The sequence below is a fragment of the Protopterus annectens genome, chromosome 14.part0, assembly GCF_019279795.1.
Source record: "Protopterus annectens isolate FY-2018-M chromosome 14.part0, PAN1.0, whole genome shotgun sequence".
In the NCBI taxonomy this organism is placed as follows: Eukaryota; Metazoa; Chordata; order Ceratodontiformes; family Protopteridae; genus Protopterus; species Protopterus annectens.
In genome coordinates this window covers 1,039,660,117-1,039,678,494 of record NC_056748.1, presented here as the reverse complement: position 1 = coordinate 1,039,678,494, position 18,378 = coordinate 1,039,660,117, and the positions used below count along the sequence as shown (strand labels likewise).

The window sequence follows — 18,378 nt, the reverse complement described above, 5'->3', positions numbered from 1 at the left end:
TGTTCAAGGCATGTGTTCCCCTCGAGATCAATTTGCATGTCAGTGTTCTACAGAAGAGTGGTGCTTCTAGCATTGCAGGCCTCTCAGAGCTTTATCCCTCTAGGGACTATTGCAATATGAATGGACAACATGTCAGTAGTCTGGTAAATCAACAAATGGGGGGGGTCCAGATTCTACCCCCTTTGTCGAGAAGGAACGAGAGTGTGGCAATAGGCGATCTCATCCAAGCCCTTTCTTGTAGCAAAACACATACTAGGGAAATCCAACATTCTAGTGGACAAACTCAGCAGGACCATCCTCGTGGCACACAAGCGGTCTCTCAGCAAGTCAGTGTGGCAAACATGATCTTCCATAGTTGAGGTCAGCCTTGCTGTGACCTATTTGCATCACCTTTCAACAACAAATGCAGCAGGATCTTTGCCCTTATCCCACCTCAGGGACCGTCACCGAGAGATGCTGTGGCCCATGTTTGGCCCTCCTGTCTCCTTTCTGCTTTCCCTTCCCTGCCTCTCATCCCCAAGTTTCTTGAGAAAGCACTTGGGTTGAAGAGCACATAATCCTCATTGGTCTCTTCTGTCCTCGACAGGTGTGGTTCCCCTTCCTTTGGTCTCATTGAGTACATCCTGCTTGGATGCTGGATCCCACTCTAGACCTCCTATGTCATCCATCAGGGCAGATTCACCCAGATATCGCAGGCCTAAAGTTGACCACATGGTTTCTCCAATTCCGATGATGACTAGACATTCCAGGCTTTCCTCCCCAGTTTGAAAAATCCTAGACTGTTCTCATAAACCTTTGACTAGGAGAATATATAAAAGTAAATGGACAAGGTTTTCCTTCTGGGCTCATCAGAGACCATTAGATCCCTATACCGCCCCCCCTTTCCAGCTGTTCTACATTTCCTTACCTCCATTTTTCAAGGCAGAGCAAGTTTTTCCACTATTAAGGTTGAGTTATCAGCCGTCTGGAACTATCATATCGGAGATGATGCTTCTTTTGCCTCATCTAAATCATGGAAGGATTTTCTTAAGGGTACTTTCTACTTAGACCTCCAATAAAGGACTCTTCTCCACCTTGGGACCTCAGTATGGTTTTGCAAACCTTAGTACTTTCTCCCTTTGAACCATCAGCTAAAGTAGATCTCAAGTTTCTTTCTTGAAAAACTGTCCAGGTAGCTGTAACTTCTGCAAGACAAGCATCTAAACTCCAAGGCACTATCTACCAAACCACCGTATTTGATTTTTCACAAAGACAGGGTTACTTTACAGACAAATCCTTCCTTCTTACCAAATGTTGCCTCCGAAACCAGTATCAATCAAGTCATCAGTTTGCCAGTTTTCTTCCCCAAATTTCAAACAAAGGAGAATACGCCCTTCATCTTCATGATGTACATAGGTAACTTAATTTTTACCTTTTCTGGACCAAGGAATTTAGAAAAAACTATCAATTATTTGTCGTCTTTACTAGTAAAAGATTGGGAAGACCAGTTTCACAAACTACACTGGCTAAATGGATTAAAGATTGTGTTTCCTATATTTATTTCTTGAGACGCATAACCTTACCAAGACAACCAGAAGCACATTCAACCAGGTCAATGTCTACATCATCTGCCTTTTGGGTTAGAGCCTCTGTTGATGACATTTATGCAGCTGCCACTTGATCTTATAACAATACCTTTATTGCTCATTACAAATTGGACACCATCTCCAGAAACACTGCTGCCTTTGGTTCCATGTTTCTCGAGAACATCCTTCCATGAGGGCCACCAAGGTTACCACAGCCGGGCATTCTGTCTCATTTGTTGAGGAACGAATGAAAATGAGAATATCGGATGTAGAAGTTTTGTACTCACCATGACATTCTATCTGTGTTGTCCATTTTCATTCTTTCTGAGCTCCTCTTCCTTCCTTCCCACATTCATGACTTTAGGAGAAACCTAACTGAATTGTTGTTAGGAACCATATATGTTCTTCGTGTTTCACTGTTGCAGTCATTACGTTTGGATTATCTGCTTGTAGGTAGCTCTCAGTCGGACTGATTAACAAAGTCTTGGGTCCTGTGTTGGTTGCTCTTCCGTGACGTCAGGTCGTCAGGGGTATAAAACATGCAGCTGACGCCATTACATCAGTCTTTCTTGCTGTGCGGTGCCCGAAGCAGAAGCAGTTCACAAGTGCCGGTCGGCCGACTCCTGAAATTTTCATTTTCGAGTTTCAGAACTGAAGTCTTCAACTAAAGCTAAGTACCCCGTTGGGGAAACTTTTTCTTGCTCCTTACCGATGGCAGTAAAAGTTAATAATTGCATTACTTGTGGAAAGCAAATACCTCATAAAGATTTTCATTTGTACTGTATTCCTTGTCTAGGCCCTGACCACGACATACCTTGCTGTCGGTTTTGTTTTTTATTTAATCAGCGCACTATCCGTCATCGGTATATTTTCGCCTCAAAATTTCGGTTCTCAGTTTAATTATCCAGAAATGTCGTTGGTTGCCCATCCGACTAGAGGGATTCTGAAAAAACACAAAGATAAAGACAGAGACAGGCCGCCGAGGTTCAAAACTGCCGACGACACTTCTCCTAAGCCAGTCGCCAGTTCGCCGGTACTCAGTGAGGCACTTTCGCAGCCCCTGATACCCGCTACTTCTGATTCGCAGGCCTCTACTGAGACCCATTCGGAGTCCAGTATGCCACGAGATGCTTCAACTATGGAACCTGCGGATGTCTGTACCTTGGATGGGTCCGGAGCCGCTGTGCAGGCACTGGCTTCTGAGGGTGTATTCAGGCCTACAGACTTGCATATTAAACCGACGCCTCCTTCTTTACTTGGGTCTAAATCTCGAACCATGCCTAAAAAAACGACGCCCAGGCCACATGCTCAGGCCTCTATGCCTAAAAAACAAATGATAAGAACAGCTGAAGATCTAATAACTCTAATCAGGAGTAGCCAACCCCCCCCTTCTAAGAGGCCTAGGACTGAAGTTGATTATGAATCTTCTGATCAGGATTCTGTTTTTTCTGATTCTCCTGATGATCTGGATTTGCCCTTATCTACTTATGAAGATTCTGATGCAGAGGACTCCATTCCCTCTGCTTCCCTTCCTGAGGATTTTTGTTTTGGGGAAACCTTACATACTCTAAGGGAGCTTTTCCACTGGGAAAGCCAGGATTTTTCTGATTCAAAAAAGAGGCTTAGGGATTTCCATCTCCTACCTCAGCATAGGCCTTTAGCTATTCCTCCTGTACTAGACATTGTTGATGATGCTTTTTTTGAATCTAGTTTGGCCCCTGATTCCCTGCCTCCTGCTCCCAGAAAACCTGACAAGATACTACAGGGTCCCTGAGTCCCACAAGTTCCTTTTTAAAAATCCTATTGCAGATCCAGAGACTATTTCACAGGGGCCCAAGGGCATTAAGGCTTCTACTGCTAAAAATCCTACCCCTTCTGATGGGGAATCCAGGGTGCTGGATAGATAGGGTAAGAATGTTTACACTTTTGCAACCTTGGCCATTAGGGCTTTAAGCTGCCAATGTCATGTGTTAAAGTATCAGCAACATGTTATTGGACTGCTTAAACAGAAAATGATGTTGATTCCTGACTGTGTGGAAAATAAAGAATTGCAGGATTTAATGCATTCTGCTGAACAAGTTGGAAAACGTACTTTGCAATGTGGTTTTGATTCATCAGAGGCCTCTTGCAGGGCTAAAGTTACTGGTTCTGTGCTCAAAAGGCATGCTTGGCTTAAGGAGCAATCTTTGCCTGATCATGTTAAAGCTAAATTGTTGGATGCTCCTTTAAATCAGGACCGCCTGTTTGGCAACAAGGCTGAGGAAGTTCTTAAAAAGATGGAAGATAAAGCTAAATCTATGCAAACTGTTAAGATTTTTTATACGTTCAGCCTTCTAGATTTAGTAGGCATTGGCCCTCTAAGAATTGGTCCTTTCCAGCTCCTTCCAGGTCTTCTCAAGCCAAACCCAGACACAGCAAAAACCCCAGGTTTCAGTCCCAGTGGACACACAGAACTAAGCAGTGGGGGACCTCCACTTCCAAATCTGGGAATAATAGGACTCCCCCTATGGTAAACTGTCTCAATGACTTCCTTGTAAAATTTCCAAGCACTTCTCAACTGACTGCCCCTTTGGGGGGGAAAGATTGCTCTTCATGCAAAGAATTGGGAACTCATTAGCCAGGACAAATGGGTTTTATATATATAGCGTCCCAGGGATACAGATTTCACTTCCCCACATTGCCAAAACCAAGCGGGTGGCCGGACCTACCCCAAATCAGTGGGCAGAGGCCCAAAAACAAGTACTTTCTCTCTTAAGCATGGGGGCTATTCAACTGGTACCAGAAGAGGAAAAGGGACAAGGTTTCTACTTGAGACTTTCCCTGTTACCCAGAAAAGACAATTCATGGCATCCTATCCTGGACTTGTCTACTCTAAACACCTTTTTGGAAATTCCAAAATTCAAGATGCTGACTCTTCATTTTCTAATTATGCTAGGCAAAGATGCCTGGTTGGCAGCACTAGATTTAAAAAAAGCATAGCTGCACATCCCAATCAGGGAATTTTGCAGAAGATACCTTCACTTCAAAGCAGGCTACACGCACTATCAGTTCTCTGCACTGCCCTTTGGCTTATCTACTGCGCCCAGGGTATTCACAAAGTGCCTAGCTCCAGTTATTGCATTTTGCATGCAAAGAAATATTCAAATATACCCATACCTGGACGATTGTCTAATTCAGGCAGAAAGCCAGGACATACTTTTGAATCATCTGGCCTTTGTACAAAGGGTTCTAACTTGTCTGGAGTGCACCATAAACGAAAAGAAATCACACCTGGTACCCTGTCAACAAATTATATTCCTGGGAGCAAGCTTGAATACAACTTCCCAGATGGCTTACCTCACGCCAGAGAAACAAATTCATTTGACAACCTACTTCAAACAAGTGGCCACAAAAACCCTGCTATCTGCAAGACAAATACTGCAAGCCTTGGGGTTCATGCCCTCCATTCTTCTAATTCCATATGCAAGACTGCATATGAGGAAACTACAGTGGTATCTAAAAAGCCTATGGTGTCAATATTCTCAAGACCTAGAAACAGTGATTCCTGTCATACCTTGCCTACGCCTAGAGTTCCTTTGGTGGGCAGAGGCCTGCCACCAAAGCAAGGGACTACCTTTCACACCACCCCCTGCCGCCCAAACCCTAACAACAGATGCATCAGACTATGCATGGGAGGCTCACCTGGCAGGGAAGTGCATTCAGGGCAAATGGAACCCAAGTCAAGTGCACCTGCATATCAATCAAAAAGAAATGTTAGCTGTACAGAATGCTCTGACAGCCTTCAAGGACCACATTCTTCCAGGACAACTAATGGTAAAGACGGACACCACCACTGTTATGTGGTACATAAACAAGCAGGGGGGTACACATTCTTACCCCCTCTGCAGACTAAACATGGCATTGTGGAACACAGCCTTGAGCTACCACGTGCACCTACAAGCTCAATTCCTGCCAGGAAAATTAAATACACTGGCAGACAGACTAAGCAGAAACCTCACGGACCCACATGAGTGGAAACTGGAACCAAGGATTTTCAACATGTTGACAAGCAATTGGGGGAGCCCAGATATAGACCTGTTTGCCTCTCCCCAGAACTACCAATTGGACAAATTTTGCACAAGGACTCCCCACAAACAAGCCTGGAAAGTGGATGCTCTGTCCTTCAGCTGAAAAAAACTATCAGTCTATGCCTTCCCCCCTCTGCCTCTGCTCTCCAAAGTACTACTAAAAATCAAGCAGGACAAACCAAGGATGATTTTGATTGCTCCAGACTGGCCGCGCCAACACTGATACCCCCTCCTGCGCAGTGTGTCAAGGTGATCTCCATTGGCACCTGCCTCAGACTCCTTCCCTGCTGTCTCAGCAGGAGAACCAGATTCTGCACCCTCAACTTCTAACACTGAACCTTGCAGCTTGGCTAATTACTTAATATCTCCTTTACCATCCCTCAGCAAACCTGTGATGGATATCATTTTAGAGGCAAGGAGGCCTAGTACTAGAAAATCTTATGCTGAAAAATGGAAAAGATTATGTGCCTGGAACCAGTCTCAAGGGATGAGCATAGCAGTGCCCAATTTACCTCAAATTATACAATACTTAACTGAGATGCTTCACAAGGGCCTGTCTTTTTCCTCCATTATAATCCACGCCTCAGCCATTTCAGCTCATTATAACACAGAGAACCTCCCCTCTTCTTTCATCCCCACTGCTCAAGCAGTTCCTCAGAGGGGCCAAAAATTTGAGACCACCCAGGAGAGCTCCAACCCCAGCCTGGGACCTTAACTTTGTCTTGGAGAAACTCACCCTACCTCCTTTCAAGCCAGCTGCTACTGCAGACTTAAAATTTCTTTCTTGGAAAACAGCTTTCCTTTTAGCTATCACTTCAGCTAGAAGGGTGTCTGAATTACAGGCCCTTATGGCACTGGAGCCTTTCATCATCTTTCATGCGGACAGGGTGTCCCTCAGAACCAATCCATCCTTCATGCTGAAGGTGGTATCCATTGTGGCTCTTAATCAGTCCATTCATTTGCCAACGTTCTTTCCCAGTCCACAGATTAAAGGGGAACGAATACTGCATTCCTTAGATATGCACAGACAACTTAGATTCTACTTGGACAGGACTAAACCTCAAAGGAAATCTGAACAACTGCTGGTGGCATTTGCTGCAGGGGCAGAGGGGAAGGCTATTTCAAAGCAAACTATTTCTAAATGGATAAGCCATTCCATTCATTTCTGCTATAAGCACCATGGAAAACCTATCCCCCAGGGGATCAGACCTCACTCCACCAGGGTTGCATCTACCTCTGTAGCCTTTCTCAGAGGCGTCCCTACCAGGGACATCCTAGAAGCTGCTACCTGGAGTTCTGTACATACTTTCACCAAGCATTATCATTTTCCAATTTTCTCTGTGTGGCTTTGCCACTGCAGACTTGCAGGGCCTTATAGCTATTCCTAATGCTATCTGATTTCCTCCTCCCATCCTTAGCTTTGGGAATCTACCCAAATGTGATGACTGCAACAGTGAAACACAAAGAACATAGTACAGTTGTGTACACTTGCCATAAATGTAGATGGTCGAGTGTATTCACTGTTGCAGTCCTGGTTACCCTCCCTCCAGCCCCCTAACTTCTTTTCGCTATACCTCTACTTTCCTTTACTATCCTTAAAAGCCTTTTTGGTGTATTTACTTTTTTGTTGGAGATGTATCTTTGTACTTTTAAATTTAATTGCTTCCCATTGGGGGGCACCTGACATCTGGGGCAAGAAAAACTGATGTAATGGCATCTGCTGCATGTTTTATACCCCTGAAGACCTGACGTCATGGAAGAAGAGACAGCAACTGACGCAGGACCCAAGACTTTGTTAATCAGGCCAACTGAGGGCTACCTGCAAGCAGATAACCCAAATGTAATGACTGCAACAGTGAATACACTTGAACATCTACATTTATGGTAAGTGTACACAACTGTAGTGTCCTGTTTGAGCTCCTGATCTTTCAGCTACCCTTTTTCTGTCCTATCATTGTTATTGTATTTTATGATTATAATTCATGTAATAGCAGCAAACTCCATCTGAGGTGTTCTACTGGTCCAGGGGCATTATGATTAATGGAGGAGCTTGAAAGTCGGATCATTGAACCTTTAGAAAGTGGCCAACTCTTTTGTTTTTCACTCTTCTGTGTTCTGAAACTTACAAGCAAAGAACATCACGTGTGACAAAGCAAGTCCTGATCTGCTGAAGTGTCAACAATGTATTCAGTCTTAAATTTCTAGTATTTTGAAATCTGGTATGTGACACAGTCAACTTTGGTGATGTCACAAAAATCCAAGCACCAGATGTGGGAGTAAACCCCACTGCCTTCTGATCTTTCCACCAGTAAAGACAAGTTTGTTACCTTTTGATACACTGAAACTACTCTGTTCCCTTCACTTCCCTCTGTATACATGCTGAGGTGTTTGTTCTTCACATGTTTTGTGATATCTCCTAACAGGAGACATTAGAACATTTTCATGACTGGATGTAGCATACCAGGCACACTAGAGACAGAAAATGTAAAATATGAGAGAGCCTTCTCTCCTCATAAATGAGGGGAAAGGGGCAACAGTAGTAGTGGGTTCTTCCAGAAGAAAACGGGCAGCATGAGTTACTGTGCAAAAAGGATGGTAAATGAATCATTAGAGGTATTGTTCAAATAAAATCTTCAAAAGGAAAGACACAGGATTAGCTTGTTTATTAGACCAACACTTAATGCAGTAAGAAAAGGGAAACTTTTTTTGGTGTGTGGGGGGGTGCAGATGTATGTAGAGTATAACTTGGCCTGCATATATGTAAAGGATCATTTGCTATTGTTGTCATATATGGAAGAGAGCTAAGCCATATTTTGTTGACTCCTCATGGCGGTAGAGATCTTGGGTTTGTTACTCTTAAACTGGGGATAAAAGTTTGATTTCTGATATAGAAACTGGGAGGTACTTGGAGAGCAGTGACAGCTAAATGCTGTAATGGACAGATTAATTTGTTAGTCATTCTGTACTAAGGTACGAGTGCTAGACTTTAGGCAGCTAACTGTGGCAAAACTGTGGACCCCAAAAAACAGATAATATTATTTTATGTTAGGGAGTCTTACAGGTCTATTCATTGTAAAAAGGCTCTAAATGAACTCCCTCAAAAACTGAAGGGCTCTAGGCAGTAAGTTTATATTGGATTCATCCTACTATCTTGGTAATATTATTCTACTGTTTTGAACTAGTCACAGTTTTGAATATATTTTTTCAGCAGTCAATGAGAAAGTGGAATATATATGACATGGGAAAACCACTTTAATTCAGCCGTCCCTTTTGAATTTGGAAATCTTTATCTGAAGTTCCTTCATTTAGTGTGTCAGACCCTTGTCACCATCCTGTCATGTGATGGACAGACCCTGCAAACCTCAGTGGGAATGCCCCTTTCTTTCAGCCAAGCCTTTTGCAGGTCCTTATGGACCGATACTTTCTTGGCAAGTGGAAGCACTCACCTTGCTGCACCAGTCAGTTGAAGTTGGTTTGTCATGTGGAAGAGTGCTCCACATCATCCATTGTGAACTTTTTTGATTCTTCTGTCTATGATGACTGTGAATAATGGGCTGCTTCCAGGGCTGTTTCTGATTTAGTTGGATCTCCCATTCATCAGATGACACCTTAGCATACAGATGTGGTGTACAGTCATCTCCAGGTGTGGAGCAACTGGGTTGATGAGACATTTCTCCAGTCTCCTGCAGAACTTGGGAGTTTTATCTGGTCTAGATTCTCAGTTAATGAACACACTGGATATTAATTTCTTTACAGCTGTAGAGAATGCCCCCCCCCCCTTTTCTTGGTCTTCCAGCAGTACAAGAAAGAGGTGGTGGTGGTGGTGGACATGATGTTCATCATGTTTCACTGTTGCAGTCATTACACTTGGGTTATCCTGCTGGCAGGCTACCCGCAGTCGGCCTGAATTCCAAAGTCTTGGTCTGGCGTCTGTTGCTGTCTCCTCTTCCCTGACGTCAGAGCACCAGGGGTATAAAAGATGCAGCCGACGCCATTTTCTTCAGTCTTTTTTGCTGCACGGTGCCCGAAGCAAAAGCAGTTTGCAAGTGCCGGTCGGCAGACTCCTGAGATTTTCAAAATGGAATTTCAGATCCGAAGTCTTCATTAAAGCTAAGTACCCCGTTGGGGAAACTTTTTTCTTGCTCCAGACCGTTGTCAGAAAAAGTTAACAATTGTATTTCTTGTGGGAAAAAAATACCTCCTAAGGATTTTCATTCTTACTGTACTCCTTGCCTAGGTCCTGACCACGATGTTGCTAGCTGTTGGTTTTGTGCTAGATTTAAACAATGCACTATTAAGCATCGGTACGATTTTTGCCTTTCATTACTTTGGCCGAAGATTTACAGCCGACGACCGGAGTTTATAACAAGCACAAGGAAAAGGACAGGCATCCGAGGTCTAAAACCGACGTCGAGGCCTCCGTTTTGCCGGTTCTCAGTGAGGCGCGTTCGCAGCCCCTGACGCCCGCTACCTCAGAGCCATAGGCCGCTTCCGACTCACACGTGGAGCCGACTAGGCTTCTGGATACTCAAGGTATTGGACACTCGGAAACTAATCCCTCAGATAGGTCCGGAGCCGCTGAGCAGGCATCGGCTTCTGAGGGTGTTTTCAGACCTACACAGTTATATGTCAAGCCAACTTCAGCCTCAAAGGCAAAGACTAAAACAGCTCTAAAGACAAAGAAACAAGTACAGTATTCTCCTGGACAGACTTTCATGCCTAAGAAACAGATGCTTAAAATGGCCGAAGACCTAATTACTTTGATCAGGGGTTCCCATCTCCCTCCTGATAAGAGGCCTAGGCAAGAGACAGATTATGACTCTTCTGATCAGGTTTCCATTTCCTCTGACTCCTCCTCTGAACAGGGATGCTCTCTTCCTCCCTATGAGGATTCTGATGCTGAAGAATCTATTCCTTCAGCCTCTCCTCCTGAGGATTATTCTTTTGGGGAAACCCTGCATACCATGAGGGAGCATTTTCATTGGGAGAGCCAAGATTACTCAGAATCTAAGAAAAGGCTCAGAGACTTTCTTTTACTACCTCAGCATAGACCTCTTGCTATTCCTCCTGTTCTAGACATTGTAGATTTATTTTCAGAGTCCGGACTGTCTCGTGACTCTTTACCCCCTGCACCTTTTAAGCCAGACAGATACTACAGAGTTCCAGACTCATAAATTTCTATATAAAAACCCTACTGCTGACCCAGAAACTATATCTCAGGGTCCCAAAGGGGTCAAGGCTTCCACTGCAAAAATCCCTGTCCCCTCTGATAGGTATTCTAGGGCACTGGACAGATGGGGGAAAAAAGTTTACACTTCTGCTACCTTGGCTGTAAGGGCTTTAAATTGTCAGTTTCATATGCTTAAATATCAGCATTACTTAATGTCACTGTTAAAACAGAAAATGTTGACAAATTCTGAATCTTCTGATAACAAGGAAATGCAGGATTTATTGCATGCAGCTGAACAAGTGGGAAAGCATACTTTGCAATGTAGTTTTGATTCACTGGAGGCCTCCTGCAGGGCCGCTGTTACGGGTTCTGTCATTAGAAGGCATGCTTGATTAAAGGGACAGAATCTGCCTGATCATGTTAAAGCAAAATTATTGGATGCTCCATTACAGCATGATACTTTATTTGGTGTTAAGGCAGAAGAGGTGTTGAAGAAAATGGAGGATAAAGCAAAATCTATGCAGACAGTCAAGGATTTCCTACAGGTACAGCCACCCAGATTTAGCAGGAACTGGCCTTATAAGAATTGGTCCTTTCCAGTGTCAGACAGGCCACAAAGAGGCAGATACAGACGCCCTAGAGGCAGATCCCAGCCCCAAGGCTCAAACAGGCCTAAACAATGGGATGCTTCTACCTCCAAAAGCGGAGAAGACAAATCACAGCCATATAGGAAACAGTCCCAATGACTTTCCTCTGCCAATGCCAAGCACTTATCTTTTGGCAGCACCCTTAGGGGGAAAACTAGCACTTTTTTCACAAAATTGGCACATGATCACCCAGGACAAATGGGTCTTGAATATAGTGTCTCAGGGCTACAGGTTCCACTTTCTCACCCTTCCAAAGACAAAAGGTATGCCAGACCTGCCACACAATCAATGGGCAGAGGCACAAAAGCAAGTTTCATCCCTCATGGACATGAGGGCTATTCAGCGAGTACCACAGCAAGAGCAGGGACAAGGATTTTACTCAAGACTTTTCTTGGTACCCAGAAAGGACAAAGCCTGGAGACCAATACTGGACCTGTCTATTCTAAATACTTTTCTGGACATTCCAAAAATCAAAATGTTGACTCTGCAGCAGCTTCTGCCCATGCTGGGCAAGAAGGATTGGCTTGTAACTTTGGACCTCAAAGAGGCATACCTGCATGTCCCAATCAGACAATCTTGCAGAAGATACCTCAGATTCATAGCTGGCTCAATGCACTACCAATTCTCTGCACTGCCCTTTGGCTTATCTACTGTGCCCAGGGTCTTCACAAAATGCCTGGCACCAGTAATTGCATTGTGCAGACAAAGAGGAATACAAATATATCCTTACTTGGACGACTGCCTTATTCAAGCAGAGAACACGGACATTCTAGTGAAGCATCTGGCGTTTGTAAAGAGATTACTAACTTGCCTAGGGTACACAGTGAACGAAAAGAAATCAAAATTGGTACCCTCTCAAGAGATAATATTCCTGGGTGCAAGTTAAATACAACTGGCCAGATGGCTTATCTCACACCAGACAAACAAAGGCAACTGACTTCTTACTTTGAAATGTTGGCAACAAAGACCCAATTATCTGCAAGAAATATTCTGCAGGCTTTGGGCTTCATGGCATCCTGCATTCTGCTAATTCCATATGCAAGACTGCATATGAGGAAACTACAATGGTACCTAAAAAGTGTTTGGACGCAAGATTGCCACAGCCTGGAAACATTAATTACCCTCATTCCCTGCCTGCAACAGGAGTTTCGATGGTGAGCACAGGCCTGTCACCACAACAAGGGACAGCCATTCACTCTACCCACAGCCAGGCAGACACTAACAACAGATGCATCAGATTATGCCTTGGGGGCCCACATGGCTGGAAAATGTATTCAGGGCACATGGCCCGCAAGCCAAATGCATCTTCATATCAATCAGAAAGAGATGCTAGCTGTAAAAATGCCCTGACAGCCTTCAAGGATCTACTTTATCCAGGACAACTGCTGATAAAGACGGACAATACTACAGTCATGTGGTACATAAACAAGCAGGGAGGCACACATTCCTACCCCCTCTGCAGACAAGCCATGACTTTGTGGAACACAGCATTGACTTATCAAGTACACCTGCAAGCACAATTCCTGCCAGGAAAGAAAAAATACTCTGGCAGACGATCTAAGCAGAAACCTCATGGATCCTCACAAGTGGAAACTAGATCCACAAATCTTCAGCATGATAACAAGGAAATGGGGATGCCCAGACATAGATCTGTTTGCCTCCCCTCACAACTGCCAACTACAGAGATTCTGCACAAGGACTTATCACAAACAAGCATGGAAAGTGGATGCCCTATCATTCAGCTGGAAAACCCTTACAGTTTATGCCTTTCCTCCACTGCCTCTCCTCCCCAAGGTCCTCCTAAAGGTCAGACAGGAGAAGCCAAAAAGGATACTGATTGCCCCAGACTGGCCACGTCAGCACTGGTACCCAATCCTAATGAGCTTGTCTCAAGGCCCAGCCTGGGCATTACCTCAAATTTCCCATTTGCTGACCCAACAAAACAATCAGATCCTGCACAGTCAACTCAGAACCCTAAATCTGGCTGCATGGCAGATAATGTAACCATTCAGAACACACCTCTCTAAAGCTGTTATGGATGTTATTTTGGAGGCCAGGAGGCCCAGCACCAGAAAATGGAAGAGATTCTGTGCTTGGAACCAGGCACAAGGAATGGACACGCTTGTACCAAATATTCCTCAGATTTTACAATACCTAACTAAGATGCTGGACAAAGGCCTATCCTTCTCATTAATTAAGATCCATGCCTCTGCCATTTCAGCTCATTACAATACGGACCCACCTATTTTTTCACATCCACTACTAAGGCAGTACCTCAGAGGGGCCAAAAACATTAGACCTCCAAGGCAAGCTCCAATACCTACATGGAACCTCAATTTTGTCTTGGAAAAGCTCACACTGCCTCCTTTTGAGCCAGCCAATACAGCTGAGATAAAATACTTATCATGGAAAACAGCTCTGCTCCTAGCAGTAACTTCAGCAAGACGAGTCTCAGAGTTACAGGCACTAATGGCTGTGGAACCTTTTATTATTTTCCATCTGGACAGGGTTTCTCTAAGGACAAACCCACATTTATGCCTAAGGTAGTGTCCAGTGTGGCTCTTGACCAAACCATTCATTTGCCTACCTTTTATCCAAACCCACAGAATACGGGGGAGAGACTTCTGCATTCTTTGGACATACACAGACAGCTACGCTTCTATTTGGACAAAACTAAAGCTTTCAGAAAGACTGAGCAACTCTTAGTGGCATATGCTGCAGGATCGCAAGGAAAAGCTATTTCAAAGCAGACCATTTCAAAATGGATAGGCCACTGCATTCATTTCTGCTATTCACAACATGGCAAATCAGTGCCTAAGGGCATTAGGCCACATTCAACCAGAGCAGCAGCCACTTCAGCAGCCTTCCTCAGAGGAGTACCAACCAAGGACATTTTGGAGGCTGCAACTTGGACTTCAGTGCGCACTTTTACAAAGCACTACCACTTACCTCTTTACTTCAAATCTAGAGCAGGCTTTGCCACTGCAGTTCTGCAGGGCCTCATAACCACTCCTAACTCTATTTAGGCCTAACCACCCAACCTCAGCTTAGGGATTCAACCCAAGTGTAATGACTGCAACAGTGAAACACGATGAACATAGTACAGGGTTGTACCTACCATAAATGTAGATGTTCGTGTGTATTCACTGTTGCAGTCCAGGTTACCCTCCCACCATCCCCCTTTCATTGCTGGGACTTATCTGTACTTCTCTATTCTATACAACCTATGTGGTGTATTTGCTTGTAAATGAAGGTAATGTTTATGTTAGTGCATGCTTTTTTATGAGCAGAATTTTTAGCCTACCCTTTTGGGGGCACCTGACATCTGGGGCAAGATAAACTGAAGAAAATGGTGTCGGCTGCACCTTTTATACCCCTGGCGCACTGACGTCAGGGAAGAGGCGACAGCAACCGACGCCGTACCAGGACTTTGGAATTCAGGCCAGCTGTGGGTAGCCTGCCAGCAGGATAACCCAAGTGTAATGACTGCAACAGTGAATACACTCTAATATCTACATCTATGGTAGGTACACAACTGTACTTTTTGGCTTCTTGTCTGAAGGTGTCCTTCAGGGCTTTCCAGCATGATGGTCACCTCCTTTCGGTAGGTGTCTTTGGTGTTTGTGCCAGTTGCTTTTTCCCTTTTAAGGGCTAAAATTGCCTGAGCATTTTGCTTGGGTATGTAGTGGTTACATGAATCCAGGTGCCCATTAGATCAGTGATCCTTCTCCCTTGAAAGATTCAAGAAAAACCTGTGGGGTTCAAGAAGTGCAGGAAATGCAGGCATAAGATCCCGTTTAGCGACTCGCACTCTTTGTGTATAATGTCTTGGGCCTTTGCATTTACAGTAGAACTGTGCTGTATGTCAGTCCTTCAATAACAGAGCATTAATATACTGAACAAATGCATTTTGAGAGGGATGTTGCCTTCAGCCTTTGATGAAGTCATTTCTGGAGCAACTTCTACCTCTCAAACTAAATTGACTCTTTCCAGCCCTGCTTCGATCTTGTCCATCAAATCTTCGGACAATGCCAGGAAATGACCTTCGTCTGTGCCGACTGATTTTTTGGAGCCAAAATCTAAGAAAACTAAATTTCCTTCATCCGGAGAGTCTTGAACCCGATCGAAGCCATCTGCTCCAACCACTATTTCATCGGATCTGGCTTCTTCGGCTCTGACCTTATCTGGCAAGGATGGGTTAGATCCATCTTAAGTTTAGCCCTTTCAGACCTATATTGACCTTACAAGGACTCTCTGAGGGTACCGTACCCCTTTCTGTCGAGGCTGAGATCTCCTTCTGTTATGGCCTCCATTCGACCAGGAGTAGTACAGAAGAAGAAGTGGAACGCATGGTACAGTACATCTTTTGGGCACAGGGTATCACTAGGTCCCCTTGACCTCAGCCTTTTCGGCTCTAGGTCTACCTAAACTGTCCACTCTCCCTCTTCTAACTTCGGGGCAAGTTTCGGAGCCCACAGATCTGATATGCCTGGTGACTTTGAGTTCAGATCCCAGGATGTTATCTTCCTCAGATCAGACTTTGTCTCTGAGCTTATCGGGCTTTTCAGAGAGCTCCCGGAGCTGAATGAGCTTCGCAGTTCTTGGGTCCACTCATCTCCAAGATCATCGTAATGGTCGATGGCCTTTAGGGATTGAGCAAAAGTGAGCTCGCCTCCAGCTTCGACCCTGGGTAAGCTGTCTTCTGGATGGGGTGGGGATCTCCATCCCAAAAGCATGGCTTCTTGGGTTGGGAGTCCTCATCCTTCCAGGGGCAGTCAGCCTTTGGAGCTTTGGAGAGGGCTGGGGCTGCCACTGCCCCAAAAGTCGCACGCACCTTCGGATCCGTTATCTCAGGTAGGTACTCAGCACTCTTCTTCATCCCATCTTGTTCCACAGGGCCAGCAGGAACCTAGGCTCCAGGGTACACGTCAGGATACCCCCGACTCTTCCAGTACTTCCCCAGACTATCCCACTGAAGAGGTTCCTCAGAAGAGGCTATGGAAAAGGAAGCATCTAGACTACACAGTGGAGTCCGCTACTGAAGACACCGGCCTTGGTGAAGGTGAGGATGTTTCCTTTGGGAGATTCTGGAAATTCTCAAGCAGAGGGGCGACGAAGTCTAGCAGCCCCTCACCCAAGGAGTTGGTGTACTTGGCCACCTTCGGTTCCCACCCATCCACCTCCTGGGTGACTCTGCCCACCGATGAGCTTATTCACCTAATCTCACTGTGGGCGTGAGAGATCCCAGATTCCATCAAGCCAATTCCCTGAAGACTGAATAAGATCATAACCGCTCCTTCTGATAAGGCTTTCTGAACTAAGGGGGTTGCAATAGATGCTATGGTTGTAGCGGCAGTGACCAAGAAAGAACTTTCCAAGGAGAGGTCGACTATTCATCCTCGAAATAAAGATTCTAGGATGATGGATAGATGTGTGAAGGTGTCTTTCCTCAGTGACCTTTGCCCTGCTGTTGCTGAATTATTTATCTAATTTTACCAGGTTATAAAGGGATCTGATCCAGGAGCTCTCAGATACACTTCAAGGAGCAGTAGCTGAGGGAGCTAAAGAAAATGTAGCTTCCCAATTTGCCACCCTGCATTCCATTGCCAACTCTTCCATGTGGCTCATTGCCCATGCTGTCGAAGGAGCGAGCAGGGTGGTGGTTTCTGGCATTTCTATGAGGAGGTAGGCCTGGATGCACTTTTATGTCTTTGTTCATCAATGCTCCATTTGACAGCATGTCTCTCTTTGGGCCTGAAGTCAACGATGCGTTATCCAGGTGTGAGAAGGATGGTAAAACCCTCTCTGCCATGGGCATATATTTTTCAGCTCCTCATCGACCTTATCCCAGAGGTCAGAGAGGTAGCGGGAAAATGTGATTCAAAAAATCTCAAGGGTCTAACCAGGACACACATGGAGAGTCCCCCCCTCCCAAAGGCAGAGGGGGAAAGAACAATAGAAGACATTGCTCTCGCTGCAGAGGAGGTCTGTAGAACCAAGGTTCCCGGGAACCTTTCTTTCGGGAAACTTTTCAGCACACCTGAAAGGAGGCCTGATTGTCCACCTCTGGAGGCAATCGGGTCATCTGTCCCTGTACTGGAGAACCTGGCAGAACATAACTTCCAATGTATGAACACAGAGGATAATATCCAGGGGTTACCATATTCCTTTTTCCCAACAACCTCTGCCGAACAAGAAGATCCCAGACGTTCTACTCAAAGGGATCAAGCAGGTTTGCAAGTTCTCAAACTAGAAAAAGAGTTCTCCAAGAGGTACCCCCAGACTAGAGAGGATTTGGAACTTACCCAAGGTTCTTTTTAGTTCCAAAGAAAACAGGGGACTGGAGACCAATTCTATATCTCAGTAAACTGAAGAAATCAGTCCATTGCAGCAAGTTCCGAATGGTCACGGTTCAGTCCATGCTTCCTTTCTTGGCAAAGGATCATTGGATGTTCTCTGTAGATCTTCAGGATGTGTACATAATAATGGACAGATGCTCCAGAAGGTAATATGCTTCCAGCTGGGAGCCAACATTGCCAGTTCAGAGCACTGCCCTTTGGTCTCACTGCTGCCCCTAGAGTATTCACCAAAGGATTCAGAGTGTTTCCATTCTTAGACGACTGGTTCCATTCCACCCCAACCAGACAACTACTAGTATACACAAGACACACTGTTCTTCAACTTTGTTCAGAACTAGGTATAACAGTAAGTCATCAAAAATCTCATCTAGAACCCACTCAAGCAGTAGAGTTCATAGACACAAACCTGATGATTGCCACACTTCCCCGAATGTTGACAATCGAGAAGCAGACTACAAGGTTGATCAGGAACAAAAGAGTACCTGTCCGTCATGTTCTTCAAGCCTTAGGTTACATGGCTGCTTCAGTTGTGTTAGTCCCACTGGCTAGGTTTCACATGCGAATTTTGCA

General features: G+C 44.9%; 1 protein-coding gene across 2 annotated transcripts in view; it reads left to right on the top strand.

Moving 5' to 3' along the window:
* ZMYM3 (zinc finger MYM-type containing 3) overlaps positions 1–18,378 on the top strand; it is a 3,891,108-nt gene that overhangs the window by 1,815,671 nt on the left and 2,057,059 nt on the right. The gene's annotated exons all lie outside the window — the stretch shown is intronic.